Source organism: Neocloeon triangulifer, unplaced genomic scaffold (genome assembly GCF_031216515.1).
Source record: "Neocloeon triangulifer isolate White Clay Creek 2 clone unplaced genomic scaffold, ASM3121651v1 ptg000001l, whole genome shotgun sequence".
NCBI lineage: Eukaryota > Metazoa > Arthropoda > Insecta > Ephemeroptera > Baetidae > Neocloeon > Neocloeon triangulifer.
Genome location: NW_026775544.1, coordinates 3,907,349 through 3,926,418, shown reverse-complemented (window position 1 = coordinate 3,926,418; position 19,070 = coordinate 3,907,349). Strand labels below are relative to the sequence as shown.

General features: G+C 35.1%; 1 protein-coding gene across 1 annotated transcript in view; it reads right to left on the bottom strand.

Moving 5' to 3' along the window:
• Positions 1-5,506: 5,506 nt before the first annotated feature.
• LOC132205799 (allatostatin-A receptor-like) overlaps positions 5,507-19,070 on the bottom strand; it is a 33,979-nt gene continuing 20,415 nt past the window's right edge. Inside the window, exon 3 of the mRNA XM_059635097.1 lies at positions 5,507-6,342. The gene's annotated coding sequence lies outside the window, so the exon portion shown is untranslated. The remainder of the gene's footprint in view (positions 6,343-19,070) is intronic.

Sequence of the window (19,070 nt, the reverse complement as noted above, 5' to 3'; positions counted from 1 at the left end):
CCATTAGCACGGCGGCTCTCTCGCAAATGGGGCTTTCACCCTTACGTGCCCTGTGTGGCTCTGCTGGAATATGTATGCGATGCTGGAGCATTGCGCTAGTCACATTTGTTTGACAAGGCTCGAATTCGTCACGTTATACTCGTCTGAATGCAAATGTGAGAGTCGGCGAAAGAGGTGAAATTAAATTTTCACCGAATACCCTTCTTTGCGAGACGACGCCGTAAATTCGGTAATTGGCCCGGAAGGCACCGCGTTGCGGATGCGAGTCTGTTGAAATTCGCGAGGGAGCATCAGCCTTAATGAAACTTGAGAGAAACTGCGCGTCTTGATGAGGTGATTTCAATTTTAGGCGAATATTTCACTCCTCTGCCTTTCACAGGACAGGTTTTTGATAATGAAAAGTTCTTGCAACATTTGTTTGATGAATTAATTTTAAAAACATATTCCTAATGCATTTTACTAGTTAGTGTTAGCTAGTTAGTTAACACAAAATGAAGCTGATCAAGTATAGCTCGTTCAATTTTGGTCTATTTTGCCATTTTGCGTAATAATTTAACTTGAAATGGAAGATTATTAAAAATTTTCATTATTATACATTATTAATAATAAATTAAAACATGCTCATTGACATTTAATATTGAAGAAACAAAACACTCACTTCTAGACAATGCACCAGTAAAATCAAATAATTTATTTACGTTTAAAAATGGTTTCAAAATCTTCTAATCAGAATAATTGTGAGTGATTAACATGTCATCATTCAATGCAAAAAAAATTTAAAATAAGCATTAGATACAAACATTTTAAATGTTAAATAATTAACATTCCTAAAAAAGTGCTCTAAATAGAACTTTAAAAAAAATAATTTATATACTTTCACCAAAAATTTAATTTTAATATAAAATCTCCATAAAATGGAACTTAGAAATTGCATATTTTTAATCAACTCGATATAACAGCATCATCTTGATCAAAACATTGACATCTCCATATCGCATAGCCCAAATTAATTGTATTTATGTTCAAAACGTTGAAGGTATTTGACGAGGTAAGGCACATTATCTCAATCAAATCGAGATTTTATTATAAAACTATCCAACTATCTGTGGAAGCGTAAATTCAGAAATTTTTGAGGACCATCCTTAATGTTAGTATAGGATTGTAGGCAAATTGTAGCGCTTCAATATCAGGAATAATCCGAATTGACGAGCCCCAGGTAAGCGGATAATCTTGTCGAAAGACAAACCTCGAGTCGCGCAGGTGAAGTTTTGTTTGCTTTCTCTCTGGGCGACTAATAAATTCCAAGTGCACCAGGATGAGAGAAGCTCGTCGTCTCATTTAAACCGATCAAACGACCAACGAGCTGCCCTAGATTGGGCAAGTTTATCGCGGTGCTTCAAACAAACAGTGGAGTACCACATTTTGCCCAAAGAGGAAAAGTTAAAATTAATCCATCAAAGCACCAAAACTTGAAATCGCCTTTATTTATCTTCTTACAAAAGTATGTCATACAAAACAAATTAAATGCAAATAATAAAATTATATACTTCCTATTTGTTTATAAATTAGAAAAATCAGAAGATTTGAACATTCGAACATTCTAATATAATAGATTTCACTTATTAAAAATTATATAAATTTAAATTGAGTTCAGTTTAACGTGACATTTGTAACTGAAATCTATGTTTGTTATTTTAGGAGACTTCAATTTGTTTTTCTTTTTTTTTTTTTACATATTATGATATTTAAACACGAGATAAAAATTTAATTATCTGGCAAGTCATATAATGTATCATTTTCTGTGCTTCTAATTTTTAATATAATTATATTCTTGGACATTTCCATATTAGAGCGTAACGTGGCGATCCCAAGCAGCAAGACGACTTGGGTAGTGCACAGATTATTTGCCCTCTGAATCTGCTTTGTGTCACCGAATCCATCGGGGCTCTATATCCACGCAACGTGTTGTCCTCTTGTTGTATGACCCTATCAGTGTCGGTTAATCTCTTTGCAAGTATATTTGCCGGATTTCTGCTCAAATTGCGACGTGAGAGACCAAAATCGCCGCGCTCTCTGTTTACCAAGTTTAGTGGCGTGTGCAGTTATTGTTTGTGTTCAGTGGTGTGTTCGGGGGTGTGACACCCCTAGCAGCTTTCGCTCGTGGCTGCTGCGGACTGATAAAGTTTTCCTCCGCCGTCACCTCGCAATTCGATTCTGGCTCCTTCGTGCCACGCCGCTGTTTCCTTCCTTGAAAAAAGGCAAGATAAATATAAACAAGCAGCTGAGAGTGATCGTCATGGAGAATAATACTTTGTTTGCTCAAATATCAATCCGAAGAAGGAAACTCTTGTCAATAAAATGGCATTTTCCTGGAATGAAACAAGAAATATAGGGCCGAACGGTTCATGTATGCCAAATTTCCGTTAACCTTCTTATTAATTTCAGAAGTCTCAGGTGAAAAGTAAAAAACTGTTGTTTAGAAATATGAATGTTTTCAATAAGGTAAAAATGTATTCACATAATGCTGTAAATTACAATTCATGAAAACTATACTAGTTTATGTAATCATATACACATGTCTTGGAAAAAATAAAGATTTGATAATAAAACAATAAAGTATGATCAGTAAATAACGAATAAGCGGAAGGAAAGTTTTTTACTGGGAAAAAAATACAACTTTTTCTCTAAATTTATCTCCAAACTACAAATCCAAACATTCAAAGCTTTCAAAATTTTTTGGAAATGAAAAGATTTTAAAATTATTATTCATTTATTTTCTAAAAAAAAAATCTCCAAAAGTTCCCAACGTCACAATTTACGGATAATTAAAAACTAAAATTGTGTGCGTTAATTATTCAGCTAAAAGTTGCAAGATGCAATCTTGAACAATGTTTCATAGCCCTCAGAAAAACGCTTTCCTCAAAAGTTTGAGTTACAAAAGATTAATCTGGAAAACAACGTTATCGTTGTCGCATCGAACAAGTCCCGCAAGTCCAATTAAGTAGCTCGAGTAGGGATAGCAAAAAACCAGGCAACTTTTAATGGAGATCTGCCGCGTGTCTTGAAAAATGATCGAGCGGCGAAAGTGCTGCTGGCGATCGTCAAATTAACAAAGGTCACGGTAAGGGTAAAGGCACGTGCTGCTGGATATTTGGCTAATTCAAAGAAGAAAAAATGAGAGCGCGCGCCCGGCCATTGAGAGGAAACAGACTCCTCTCTCGACTTTTGTAAACAAGTTCGTTTGTAGCAGCGCAGCAAGAACGGGAAGTTTAATTAAATCCCGGATGAACTTGCACCAAGGAGAACAGCGAGCTCCGTTTGATTGGATTTGCCAATGGAAAAAAATACACCCCTCGTGTGATCTCTCACTTAGCATTCTGGGAAATAATCTGCTTTATCGTCTCATTAGCGAAGTAATCGCGTTTGCAGTTTTCATGATTAGCCTGCAGAGAATTAATTTTACTCCAGTCGTAAATTGAATTAGATTTCTGCAATTTTCTTCTGTTTTATTACTCGCGTCAGGAAACTTGGTAAGTGTTTATTTAGGTGAAAAAATCTATTTCATTTTATAATAACTTCTAAAATTTCTAAAATATTAATCCACGAAAAAATAAACTGTTGCAGCAATATTTGAACCAGTATATCAGGCGAATTAATGAAATTTATCTGAACAATTTATAAAAATTGAATGCAATTGTACTGACAAAAAGATCTGAAAAAATCTGAAGTGCCAGGCTAAAAGAAAAAACAAAAATAAAGTCTGATCCTAAACACAATATCAATAAAAATCATTTGCAACTAAATTCGTGGAAATGAAGTGATCGGGCTTTTCCTCGTTGCAAAAAAATTGTTTTTATTCAAAAACAAATAATGGCTCTACCAGTTTTGGTCCTCTTCATTTCCATGATCATCTCCTCGAGTGTCAACTTCTTCAAACAAACTAAATTCATTCTAAATATTGATATTTGATTCTTTGGTAACTGTGTGACATTCTCATATGAATTTACAAGAATAAATCAATTATTTAGCCTTATGTTTTTCAGTCTTATTATGAATTTCTAACTGTTTTTATTCATTATCTTTATAAATAATAATTAATGAACGTTTAGAGTTTCTTGAATTGAATATCTTAAAAGTAGGGCAATTTATTTAAAGAGCACTCCTTTATCATTTTAACATCATCATTGTTATTGTGCGAATAATATACATATTTGTTTGATAGATGGCATCAGATGGCATATTTAAAATGATTTAATTTTTTCGTTTTTAGATATCAATTCCATTTTTAATTTTAGTGAAGAATTGATAGTATACAAAGAAAAATAAAATTGCATTTAGTCGAAGTTTCCCAACCCTAATGACTAATGATGAAGAAAAATTCACGATCTTTTTATGAGTCGTTTCTCTCAGTTAAGGACGATATGGGAGATAATTAAATTATGTGTGAGATGCGCAGATAATTTGTCATTGGGGTCTGTTATACGAAATTAATATGGCGAGCAAGCGAGATGTGCCAAAAGGAGGTAAATTGCTTCTGCCGCAGATCAATAGCGCGCAAGAGAGTGGCTCAAAGAGCGGCACTTAAATTTTTACTGCCTTCAGCGGTGCCTCTGTTTTCCTCCATAATGTTTAATGAACTGCGCGCTTTTTTCCTCCACTGGTCGGCCTGCCAAATTTAGCGCTTTGTGTGGTCTCTAGCTAGACTCTAATTTACGACACGCGCCACCCGTCAACTTTTTTTTCGCGTGAAATGAAAAAGTGGTGTTCAGATTTCACGCTTTTTGCTCTCGCGTGGAACAGAAAAAGTTTGTCAGATTTATGACAGTTCGGACCACAGATATTTCCGAAAACTTTATAGGCTTAGCTTGCTTCTTTTTTGCATTCCCAACGCTCTACGACTATAGCCTTGACGATAAACATAATTATAAATCAAAACATTTTAATGATTTTTTATATTTTCGCTTTGGTTAATTTTTATACTTATACCACTTATACTTTTTAAACTTTAAAAAATTCTTTTACAAAATAGCAATTTTTTTATGTTTACACTATCAAAACACTTTTTTATTATAAAAATTATTTTGTTTAACTATAAATTATGTGAATATGATTTTATTTATATAAAATTTTATTTGCGTCTTTTAAAAATAATTAATAAAGGGCTCTATAAGTATCTTAAACACTGTTTAAGAAATCTTCTCTCTATCAGTTTTCATTTTCATCTGAAAACAGATTTAAATTTAATCTTATTTAAATATTTTAACAATATTTTTTATATTGTAATAAAATACTCAATTGAATATAATATTAATATTTATTTATGGTGCGAAAGGCGGCAAAAGGAGTATTTCTTAAGTTTCAAAATTGTGAGCACAATATTGTCAAAAACGTATTTTGGTTGATTTAAACAATTAAATACTGCAACATGTGCATTTTAAAATCTTGTAATATTCTTGAGGCTTTGATGGGTTATTTATTTGTAAAATAAAAAATCACTCGGTTGCTGTTCTCCGCCACCAATTAGATAAGACATCTTTATTTTAAGTCAGTTTTGCTGATAACAGTGAAATAGTAGTCTATCGATTTTGAGACACAAAAAGATGAGCTCCTATCATCTCTTTTTCCGGGGAGGAGCCGTCTCTTTATTTATACACAAAATAACATCACGTTTGATGTTCCACGTTCTTTATTTATTCTTTTTTACATAAAACAATATTTTTATCTTCAACGCTTAGGAGACTTTCAACTTTTTTTATTACATTCTCCCTATTATACATTTAATATTTTATATGCTACAATTTGTTTCTCAGATGGAAGCAAGTTTTTTTTTATTTACACGTTATACGTCTACAAACAGCTGGCTTGAAATTTGCGATCGCATGTCCCGGCTCAAAGGGTATGCGATTGGAATTTCAGCTTTTTACGGTTTTTATACATTCAAAATGCGTTAAACATCAACGATCGAGACAAAAAACAGCTTAACGAGAATAATGAGCCATTGGTTTTTTTCCAAAACAATTAAAACATTAATCTTATCGAAGGGTGAGTTGAGTGAGATTTCCAAAGACTCGACTCTTTATGACCAGAGCGAGATCATAGCACGGGGCTCAGAATTCTTTGAATTCAATAGGGGATCGAGTCGGAGGAAATCTCGCGGCGAAAACACCTCGTGTTTTTTATTCGTTAATAGATATTATATAATAGTTCCTTTCTAGAATCAATAAAAGTAGTGTTGTTAGGCACTCGACTTGAGCACATTCCCTAGGTGTGTAATTAACACAAGCAGTCTCTCCCTCGCAGCACTGTGGCGCCGAGGGCATCTCTCCGTCGCAGCTGCTGGACCTGAAAGCAGAAATGAGAAATTTTGAGCACGTGCGACTTGTAATACTTTGTAAATATGTGAGACTTTGTGCGAATAATAGTGTTTAACCCCGCAGGCCAAAGCTCGTAAAAAAGTGGGAAAAAAAAGCGAAATATATTGTCCATTTGTGTAAGCTTTGAAACTTTTCAAACTTTTATAGCGCGTACAGAGCGATTTGTTACATGCAAATTTTTCGCTAGACTTCTCACGAGTGAGCTTGCAGATAATTTTTCCTCGCTTGAGCCAATTTGTATGGCTCTGACGGAGACGCGCCAAACTTTAATCTTTGTCTGCGCAGACAAGTTTTCAGAAGTGAAGTTTACATAAAATTTAAATGTGTGGTTTTACTCATTTTGCTTGCACAGAAGTTCATGAATAATCATTTAATTGGCTTGGGAATGAGAGAAAATGCATTGTTAATTTCAATTAAATCTGAATGATTTGAGGAAGCAGGTTTTTTTAAACTTAATCACCAAACAGAAACACAGGTAATTGTCCTTATTGGTTTTTTTTAAACAAACGCCTGAAATATTGATTATTGAATCCAAATTTTTCATAGCCCGTGTTGAACATCTTGAACGTTTGTTACAGTTCCGATCCCACTTCTTGGCACTGAATTAGAATAATTTCTTGCGTAGTGTAAGAAATCATCATTGTTGGAAAAATAGCAGTTTGCAAAATATTTTAAATAGTTTTAAGAAAATATGCTACGAATATAGACACAATTTATTGGTAACAATTTTGAAATGTTCATTTTTCAATTATTTATGCAATGCCAAGCTAGAATATTTATTCCAGCTCTTTATTTAAAATTTTGCATGTTTTCACTTTCAATAGTACAAAAAAGATCAAAGAAAAATATAATCAAAATACGTTTGTAAAATATCAGCAATTTGCAACTTTGAAAATTACAAGTAATTCCACTTGGGTGCTGAAAGACGCCTCCTGGTCATAATCTTTAGCAAACTCTTTTGTTTCCAGCACTGCAAGTTTGTTTGATACTAGAATGGCCATATCGCATAAATTGCATTCTATTTCTCGTTGTACTCTCTCCACTTTTCTAACGTCACCCATTCTGTCCTTCCTTTCAGGAAACTAATTTCCCAACCTAGTGTACATAAAAGAAAGTTATTCAATTTGCGACATTTTTCTCTCAAGTTTGTCACGCAAAACTGACAGTATAGTAAAAAGTGCATTACAAACTGCTGTAAAGAAGAGAAACGCTTCATTCATGACACACATTGAAAAAAAAACTACACTCGACGTGACTCTAACCTTCCTCGTTAAAAAGAGAGAGACTTGCTACAATTAACTTGTCAAAATTGTTTTGCGAAACGGGAAAAGTAAATTGGAGCGCGCGAGTGTTTCAGACGTGGCTGACATATCCAACTATCAACTATACACACCTAGATTTGCTGCGGATACATACATATGTGGTGCGAGTACAAACCATGGAAAAGTGTGAGTTACGACACATCTGCCGTGGAAAGGTATAAAGACTGGTTTGTTCGCCGCCAACAAAGTTTGCCTGCCAACAATTTACACCCCTACGCAAATTGTTTCTAATGGCTGCGCGTGTTATTTTGTTCCTTGCCTACGTTCTCCAAGGCAAAAAGCAAAATGTATTCAGGCGGCCGTGCAAAAACGGCTATTATACTACGCGAAACGCTCGTTAGCGTTGTTTCCGAGAGGCGGCGTTTTGCGAAACAGAATAATTCATTCATTTCAAATAAAATTCCAGACGTCTTCTCTGCTCTTTGCATGGGGAAAAAATGAACGTTTTGAATCTTAATGACGCTGTTAATGGACTGCTTGGGCGTTTTTAATGGACGCTTTTGACTTTTTTGCAATTACGCGTTATGAGAGAGTCGTTTTTCATTACAACGGAAAATGTGCGCATTTGCATACTAAGTAAGAGAATTTCTTTTTGATGACGATATCAAACGTTTTTAATTTAATTAAATCAAATTAAATGAGTTGTGAATTACTACATACGACATGAGTTTAAATAGTCTGGGCCGCTGAAGTTTTTCTCTCAGCCTTTTACCAGGTCAGAGGTGGACTAAATATTTTGATATTTGAAGCCAATTATTTATGACTGTAGGAAAATTTACTGATTTTTTTTTCGCACTTCAATCAATTTAAACTCAAACTATTGATTTTGAAAGAAATTAAGATACTATAAGATACTACCATTTTTTGTCATTTTAAGAACATTTGCAAGCAATTTTGGAAAAGAATGTTTAATTGATTTCATTCCTTATTTCCCTTGTATAGGAGATGTGAAATCAGTGAAATTACTTTAAATTTCAACATTAGATTATTAAATATAAGGTGGTTTATTATCAAATAAAAAAATTGTTCTACACGCGGTCCTTGGCATCAGTTAATTCAAAAAACTATGCTGAATAAGAAGCGTAGAGAAGAGTCACAAATTTTCATGAAATATATCTGCTTTGTATAGAGTAGCTTCTATTGAGAGGTTTTTATTGCCTTTTCTTGCATCGTCACCGCTCAACTGGGGAGGCGGAATCAGCTTTAAAATGAGATTTTCGCGAATTTGCAAGGCTGGCAATTCGCGATTGCCCTCGAGCAACTTGTGAATCGTGAATTTCTAAGAGGGCTCAGGTTCGCAGCAAGCTCTTTGCGAAATTGGACTTCCATTGAGCTCGTGCAAGCACGTGACCGTCACCGCCAGACGTTCTCTCGTTCTTTAGGTGGATGGGGAAAAATAAACAGAGTCAGAAAGGAATCCTCCGTGCTGCGCAAACAAGCACATTTTTACGCCGGATTGTCTAAGTGAGTGGAAGGCGAATTGCAAGAAGTGCGCAAAGTTAGTTTAAACGTCTGTGAAGGTCTGGGCGAGGTTTGCGCCTGAGTCACTGACTGAAACTTGGGCCAAAAAGCAACAGGGGAAAGTTGGTGCGAACAGTTTGGCAGCGGACGTCTTCGACTCGCTTCTTTTCATATTTACTTTTTTATCAATTGATTTATTGAACTTTCTTAACATAGAAAAGTTTATTTTTAATACTCAATAGCAGACTTCCCAAGATTTTGTAATTTTTGTATTCTAAATACCAATTAAGTTAATTGAGGTGCCATAAGGATCAAATCAACATCGTATTAACATTGAAAAAAAAGACAATTGATCAAGTTTCTGAGGTCAAAGAAAAAAATTAATTTTAATAAAATTATTACAAATATCGTTGCAAATAAAGTGTTCTCCGAGGCAAAATTTGTGAAAGTTAAATCGATTCAAATTTTAAATCAATGTGCTGGAAAAACACTCACGGGAGGTCTGCAGTGACAGAAATCAATCCTCAGTGCTGCCATTATTTATCAACAAATAATTAATCGCGCATTGGGTTTGACAACTCAAATATCACATTTATTTCGCAGCACATATATCGGATTACCCGCAGAACACACGCTGTGCGTTTGCAGAAATAATGATTTGTAGTTGTAGTGGTCACATGGTGTGCACTCGATCCACTGCCTAGGTTTAATTTCTGTTCGCGAAATGCGATCCATTGGTGATAAACGAACCCTCGGTCGTTGAGTTAAAAGAGGAATTGGCGGACCCTTCCGACTAATGGAGCTCCCGATCGTAATTGGATTGCGGTTCTGCCACAATATTTCAGTTTTACTTGTGTTGTGTTGTCGTGCGTCGTTATATGTAAGTGAAGGCTGAGTGAGAGATGCGGGGCGCGAAACAGGAACAAAGGAAGGCAATTAATGTGATTAAAGTTCATTAAGTCGCTCAGCATTGTTTGTATGCGTCGGAAAATGGGTTAATGAAACCCTCAAGTTTTATTGGAATGACGTAAAGGTTGAATGGAAATTGCACTTTGCGACTTCAAAAGGAAATCCTGCAATGCGTCACTTTTCAAAGATATCCTTATTGTTAGTAATAAATATACGGAGGACATTTCTTGATATTGTATTAATTAATAATTAATTGAGTTAGTTGGTAGCTTTTGTTTCTCATTTTTTTTTCAAAGATAAGGAATTTATGAATAAATAGGTATTATAAAAAAAATAAGGCAAATTAAGAAATAAAAAATTTTATTCATTTTCAAACACAATGTCCAATGAGTGAAAGCTGATTTCCTAAGCCCAAGCTAATTTAGCCAGATAATATAAGAGTTCCGAGTTCCCTTTATAATATTAAAAAAACCCTGCCTGTAATTATATAAAACGCGGAAATGTGCAATTTTTTTCCATTTATCGTACACAAAAAAGTCCTAAAAATCCAAGCAGCACTTTTTATGACTTTTTGGAATTGCACATCAAGCCTCGTATCGCTCCAGTGAATTTTGTTCTTGGCAGAGATGAAATATTATTATCGTGACCGCTCTTTGTTGCCGTTGTAGTTTATCCCTTACATTTTCCTCATTTTCGCAAAACGCGCGTGCTTTGTTAGCGCGCGTGGCCTATTCATTTTTTGTTACGGCGGGGGAGAGAGCGGTGACCCTTTTCGCGGCACCAACAATGAACTGCCTGGACAACACACTTCCACTCTAAATCTAGCCCACGCAAAATGAGTTTCTGTGGTGTTTGCGACGTCGTTTGGCCGCCGCTCAAGGTACACAAACCCCGGCCAGCCAGCCAGCTCTCTTTGTTCTGCGTTTCTTCTTTCTGGTCAGTGTTGGGAAAAAGACCCTCGTCTGCCAAGTGCTACTTCGATGGGTGGATTATTTACTGGCCCCACCGGCACACTTTTTGCTCATTAAATTATTTGCAAAAAGAGGCGGCTGTGTGAAGTATACAATTGTTGCGTCGGTTAATTTGCAAAGCAAAAACAAGAGCACCGTTGAACCATGGAATTTTCAAAATAATGCGCTAGTCAATGAAACATACATTATAAACAGAAACAGAAACTCTCCTGCTAATAAGAGTTCAATTATTATCATTACTGTTTATTTTTTACACATTATGGCACAAAAGAAAAAAATATAATGATTTAAAAAAAAATTTAATTCTTTGATGTAACTGCGCCGTTTAATTATTTGGACGAATAAATGAAAATAAAAATTAATAATAAATATTGAGGGTGATTCAAAAGCCTAACGTGGCCCAGGGCCTAGACCCCAAGTTTACTTAACCCACCATTAAAATTACAAGGAGGTTTAAAGCCTGGCCCAGGCTAGGCTATTAGATAATCCTCAATGAATTTTAATTTTGCGTGGGCTCCCCTATCAATTTTGATGAAATTGTCATTTTTTTTTATATAATTCTTACATTTTTTTAATTGCAAATCTTGCAACCTGTTTTTCTCAACAGAAGAAGATATTTTCTAATATGATTGAATAAATTTTATGCATTTTAAAAATCTCCATTATTTCAAAATTTAAAATTCTTTAAAATTTTTAAGCTATACTTCTCTTTTAGAGAGTAGAATTAAAATTAAAAGTAAAAAAAATGAGTATTCCATATTTTTAGCAGTTTGATAAAGTTTTAGTTTTTTCTATCTCACAAAACTTTCAGTGAGAGAAGAAGAACGTCTTCTCTTTTGGTGAATGTCTTTCCCGCAGTCACCGAATCCGGCAGTAAAACATTCGGTGAGGAGAAAAATTTGCGTTTTTCTCTCCCTTTGCTATCAGGCGACGCGACACGTCGTCAAGAGGGTTAAATCTCAAAAGTGACTGGTGCGCGACCTCACGATAGCAGCAAAAAATACACTCACTCGCGACGAACATGGACAAAGAAGGGAATGATTGAGTGCGCGAGGGCGGATTCAGACAGAGCCTAGCACCTCTCTCTTCTTGCGAGATTGCTCGGAAACGCAAGTCATGCCGGTGAAAAATTGAATTTTAGGTGTATTTCTTTATTTGCTTGTCAGCGTGTGGCTTGGAACGCGAAATCGGATTATGTGTTTTATTAAGAAATGGAGCTCGCACGGGCCCAAGGAAAAGCAGCACAGATTCGCGAATGGGATTTTGTGCTTCGAGAGTTTTTGTTCGCGGCTCAACGCCCCCGCGGCATCTTGTGAGATTTGGATTTTGAGGATAAGCTCTGCTCGATATTGATTTTGCCTGTCGGGAAACATGCAGCTGATTTGGATATCTGCGGGAGATTTTGCTTTACAACCTTAAAAGCTCAGGTCCTGTAATCCAAAATTGAAGTTATTTATATCTGATATATGAGAAGGAATATAATCCCTCTGCATGTTATTCCAGAAGAGGAACTTCAACTCTTACCATTTGCTAAACCGAAAGACGCCGAAAGATGTAAAAATCTTTAAACCTTTTAACCAGTCTTAATTTATTGGTAGGTACAAAAATGCTGACTATGTATTCATTATTTTTAAGTCGTCTTACTTTTAATAAACACGAAAACAATTCAAATTTCCAATTTCTGATTTGAATTATGAAAATTACCTCAATTCTGATTAAAATCCATTAAAAGAGATTTAATGATGTAAATGTAGGAAGAGGACAAACCAGTTGTCATTTATTCCATACTTCTTGTTTTATGATGTTTTAAAAAGGCGAGTCATATTTTTTCTATTAAAAAACATCATTTCCCCACTTATATCTCTAAATAATATTTGCAAGTTGTAAAATTTCTTAATGTCCTTTCAGTAACTGTAAATTTTGAAACTGAAATAAAAACATTTTCTTTATTTTTCATTTGAATTAAAAAACAGTTAACGCTTTTTTTTAAATAATTAATTCGGTTTCCATTATAGTAAATAATTAACAATATAACTAAAGCAATTCGTTAAAAACCAGCAGCCCTCGGGACGCGATGATTAAAATGTAAAAGGCCCCTGATGAAAAATCGCACTCAACCGCACGGCCCTTTGAGAAACGCCCAGTTCAAAGGCCACAAATTTAATTAGCTCCAAACGTAACCTAAAACGTCAGTGAATTTTTGGTGCTGCTTCAATTTCCTCTTTTGCAAAATTCATCCTCGACGCATAAAAGCGAGTTCTTGTGAAAAATGTGGGGAATCTTGGCATTTTATGATAGGAAGTCGATATGATAAAGACATGAAAGCGGGCAGAGGGTGGACGAATGGGGAAAGGACAAGAGAGGCTGCTATGTATATGTTATGGAACAAATTTGGTGACATTTTCACTGGAACTGCCAAAGGGTCCCATCGCGTATGGCCGTATTTTGTTTCGCGTTGATGAAAAATAAATATACGCCCCGCACACACACACACGTTCACTATTGTTGACAGAGAAGAAGCCTACCTACTTTTTGCCGCCTTCAATTTATATGCAAATACCAGGGGCGCCGGTGTTTGCTTGTACAAGTTTCACATTAACTTCGCATGTTGGCTCAAAACTTAACACGCAGCAGTTTGATTTCATTGCTGAAAAAGTTCTGCCAATTTTTTGTTTTTATGTTTTTTCCTATTCGATTTTGGAGAGAATTTTTCCAGCACTGACATGGGAATCTGCCCACACGCGAGAGACTGTTAATATTCATGGTACCGCGAGGCCCCATAAAAGTAGATTGAATCGGCTCAAGTACTATTCAAACAAGAGAGGATGATATTAAAATGTAATCGTTTCCGAGAATGCTTCAAATTTGCCTGGGTAAATTTGCAAACGCACGAAAGACTTTTGGGAAATTTTCCGTTCTCACATTTTGTGTGGAAGTTTTGATAAATCTAAAATAGGCACTTCAATGTGCGCGCAGCAAAGCCAATCATATTTTTTAATTTTACATAATATTTTTTGTTGTACATAATCCTCATAAATTATAGTTCTTGTTACATTTTAAAATACTGGAACTGACATTGAATGTAACAATTAACATGGAACATTATTGCGATTAAAAAATTGAAATTTGGCTCTGCAATATCAATATACATAAATTCATGATCCAAATCATGTTTGCAAAGAAATTTCACAATCAGCAATACATGATGGTGTCTGGCCCTCATTAATTAATTAAATAATAAATAAGAATACATCTATACAAGTACAGACATGTTATAGTTCATCTATAACAGGGGGGAGGGGACAATATTACTAAAATATCATGTACTACGTAGTAAAATTTAACAGATTAAAAATAATAATATTATATTTTGTATTGGTTTTATGTTTCATTTTTTACTATATTAATAAATTATATAGATTAGAGTAGAGTTTTTTTTATTGCATGTGATTTAAAATGATAATAAACCACAAGTTTTTTTTCACAACCCCAGAAGTCGAGATTGGAAAATAATTAATTTATTAATCGTTTAAAGAAATCTCGATTGACTTATAAATCTCAAATATTTTATTTTTATTAAAACTTAAAAAACCTATGTGACTGGATGAGGTGCTGAAATCTTACAATGATTTCATAAATTTTAAATAAAGTGGGCTCCCTTTTGAAAAAGTAAAGTTTTTTCCACTTCAAAACTTATTTTCCGGTGTGATATTTATAGACCGAGGAGCGAATTGCAAGAACAAAGCAGGAAAAAACCTTGGGAAAGCGTGCACGTTCGCGGAATCGGCGGCCATTGTCTTTTCGCGCGATTATCCGCCATAATTGGCCCAAAGATAGGCGCAGAACCCAATCGAGCAAAAAGTGTTGAGAGGATGAAAAAGGGAAAACAAGAGCAGAGGATGCGAGATCAAATGGTGGCAGAGTAAAAACGCTCTTTTTTCCTTGCTTTTGTCTGCAGCTGGAAAAGAGAAAGAAAGGGGGGCGAGCGAGATTATCAGAGTGGAAAGACGCTCTCGGTTTGTCGTCGCCCCGAGTACAGTAGTGCGTGGGCAAATTTGCATTTCTGCGCTCCCCGGCCGTCGACGAGGATGGTGACACGCGGAAAAAGAGAGCGACCATCGATTATCCGATGCCTCGTGGGTGGGTGGGCGGATGGCTGATCCTAGGGAGAGCCACTCATTAGTAAGGAAAGAGTTGCCGCCGTTCTTAAAGTATCATCCTTGTATTCGAAAGAAGATGAATTTTCACAACAATTTCTTCATTTTTAGCCAAAAGGTCTGGAAGTAACGATGCTTGCTTATTTGGTTAAATTAGTTGACTAAGCAAAGAATAAATACCAACCTTTTTAATGAACCCCTTTTTCTTCCCAAGATTTTGAATTTATTGCTACCGATTTTGATTTCAGTTATGACATTTATAATGAACGTTCAAATTAAAAAATAAATTTAAATAATTACTGTGAGGCAACATTTTAAGCCCCTGAAGATCAATATTAAAACTAACCCATGATTTATTCACAGGCCTGCCGGCACTCGCAAGTGTTTCTGACAGTCCGCTTTTGTTTGGGGCATTATGTACAAATATGCTCGTGTTTAGCAACGTGTGTCAGATAAAATTACCCACAGGCAATTATAGCAGTGACAGAAAGCGTGTCAAAACGAATTTACTGAATTAATTTCAACGCGACACGCTTTTGCCAATTTTAAAATAGCACAAATCGTTTCATATGATTTATTACCTGCTTGTCGCAGTTGACAATTATATTATAAACACGGACCATGCTATTTCAAGCAAAATGAAAGTGAAAACGTTCATGTGAATTATCAAGCATAAAATTTTGAAAACTTTTGGCTGATTTCACACAAATTTGGCTCTTCAAATGAAAAAAAAATATTCCAAAATTTTCCGCATAACTCCCCAAATGCATATTAATAGCAACAAATAGCAACTAATTATTGTAAGTAAAAGTAGCTAAATATATCTATATAAACTAAATAATTTAGAAAAAAATTATAAATATAAATTTGAAATTGGATGCTTTGTTTTGTGACTTATTAATTAATCATTGATTTTTTATTTTACATAATAAGGAAAATGTAGTTAGTTAACCTACTTCCAATGATTACGATCCAACAAAAAAACAAGCTTTCTGTAGTTTTTAAAACAAATAAAATATAATGCAATATACCAGGAAACAATATTGAAATAAATTTGCAATAATATCCTTTCTTTCGGACCAGTTGGAAATGGAGAATTTCATTAAAAGTGACTTGATAGTTCTGAATACAACGCCGTTTTTCGTCATTCCTTTTGATCATTTTGCAAGTCCAAGTGGCGCCAATTGAATGTGTAGGACCGCGCCCGTTATCTTTTACTTCTCTCGTCGGCTTGCGCATGAATAATTTAGTCTGCAGAGGCGGCAGCGATTGTCAACCGAAAATGACAGCAGTGCTTCCAGCGTGCTCTGTGTCGAGCTAAAGGACAGCCACGTCACATTCCTCGCCAGTCATCCGCGTAATTTGCGTCTCACTTTTGCTCGGCAACTCAGGCGCATGCAAATGGTTTTATGAAAGATTCTTGTTCTTCCGAGCAGATTGATCGCGAACATGCGACGTCGCCGAAAACAAAATGCATTATGGCTGATTTGCATGAGAAAAGAATCGAGGACGCTTATTTATTTTGTAGGAAAATGATTACTCTCAATTTCGGGCTTAAACGAGCCTCGTTTGCATTTTTATCTCGGCACCAAATTACTACCCATTTTTTATTCCCGGAATAAGGTCTTGTCGCGCTCCGACGACTTTGTGCCGGGTTCAAATGTCGTTTTCGGCCATATTTCTTCACTCTCGTCAACACTTTGGACACATCTGTTTCACTTATTTCGCCCCTTTTACGCCGCGTAATTTTTTCTCTCGCTTACTTATGTGTTATTGCCCCAACACGACGAGTATTCACAACACGTTTTATCGTAAAAACAAATAAAATATTTTCATTTCGTTTTTTTTTTAATAATCAATATACACTCAGGTCAATTGCAATTGGATCATTTTTCTGCTCTTTGTTTGCAGCAGCATCAGCATGAACTTGGTATAACCAATATCAAAATTCAAAACTACTGAAAATAATCCTAGTTTACCAAAACAAAAACTTTTGTTGTTTTTAATAATTACATTAATATTCAAATAAAAAATAAAACTCAATTTATATGTTTCATAAATAGTTTCTTATGCTTTTTCCGACTACTTTACTCGTTAAAATATATCTAATTGATTTCGATTTATTTTATTTTTGTCTGCTCTCTGAAATTTTTTTAGTGTTTCCTCTTATTATTATCAATTGAATTTGTGCTGTCTGATAAATTTCTTAATTAAATGACATCAAATTAGATTAGCTCAACTTTTGAACGTTTATTGTTTATTACCTTATTATTGATCATCTGCAGTAACCAAATAAAACAAAGAAAGTTTCTTAAATTTAATTCAACGTCAGCAAAATTATTATGTATAGGTACTTCTCTCTTGGCCTCACGTTGGGGCTGTAACACTTTATAATGTTCTATAAAGTCAAGTCGCCATTTTACGAGGATGGAGATAAAAGTGTGCTACTTTTCATACCCGTAACTATTCAAGCAGCAACTCTTGAACATTTCGCATAATTGCAATTACAAACTTAAGAGAGTAATGTTTGTTTTTTCCCAACATAAAACTTTCTCATTAAATTTATAAAAATTAATAACATTCATAATTGACTGCCGTAACTCCCCACACTCTTTTCAATAAACCCCTGGGGATAATAAAAGCAGCGCCATAAATCACTACGGCAAAAACACCCCTTTGGCACTAAACCGGAATTTTAATCCGGCAAAACGTCTTTGGGAGCGGCAGGAAAAGCTAAAAGCTCCATTCCGCTGAAAGGTGGCTTTTTCAGAATAAAAAATTTGCGGTGATTCATGAGCTGGACATTTTTGCGGTGGTCACTCAATCAGCACCATACATCCGCCACAAAACGTGACGTAGAAAATCGGCAAAAAAAGCTCTCAAGACATATTCAACGAAGAAGGCATGTTTGAAAAGCTCGTTTTCAACACACACAGTACTTGGGGATAATGCACTGGAGACGTGCTTGTGGCAGATAAGAAGTAGAAAGCTTGGCAAACGTTTCGCGGAAAAAGTTAATGAAGAGAGTGTTTGCCTTTTACAACGGTGGTGGAATTAGAATCACGTCCAGAGTGTACGTACGTACGTAGTAATGCAAATACATACTCTGCATGTCCGCAACTTTATACTCGGCGAGCGCTAGTTTGTGCCAAATTGCGCCATTGTTGGAGTGGCTGGCTCTCGGTAATTGTGTAGCGGCTTAGCTTGAAATTATCTCGAGTGCAGGCATAGCAGACTAGTTTGCCTTTGAAAGTACACAGAAACGTGACGAGGGTTTAGTTTTAATTTACGAAAGCAGTCCAGCAACTTTTAATTCTTTCCTAGGCTAAAAGTTATCACTCATTTTAGATTTTCGTAAGAAAAAGTTCCTTTGGTAAAAATGAAATTGATGTTTGTCTCCGCACGAGCAAAAAATAAATTGATGGCAAATGTATTTTTTAGATATTAGAAAATTGCAATCTAACTATACGAAAAATTTCTTTCATCATTTTTATTTTGCTTTTCAATCTACAATGACAAAATTGGTTAGTCTCAAAATATTATAATTACATATTTTTTTTTTTTTTTTACATCTGTTTTCTCTTATTTAAATTATGCTGTTACGCTACCAAAATATCTCACAGAGGTTTACAATCATCAAGTAATCCTCTTATTTTTTGGAAACATTTTCGTTCCTTCGTCAACAAACTAGAGCAACGCCTACATTGAAGTTTTAAGTAGTCATTATGTTCGGCTTACGCCTTTACAATGTGAGCTCCCACACTAGATAATACATGTAAATTTTGTTTGGCAACAAAAGTTTGGGCCTTTGACAGCGTCTTTCTAAATTTAGCAAAGGATCTCCACCAATTTTGAGACGGATGCAAACTTGCTCTA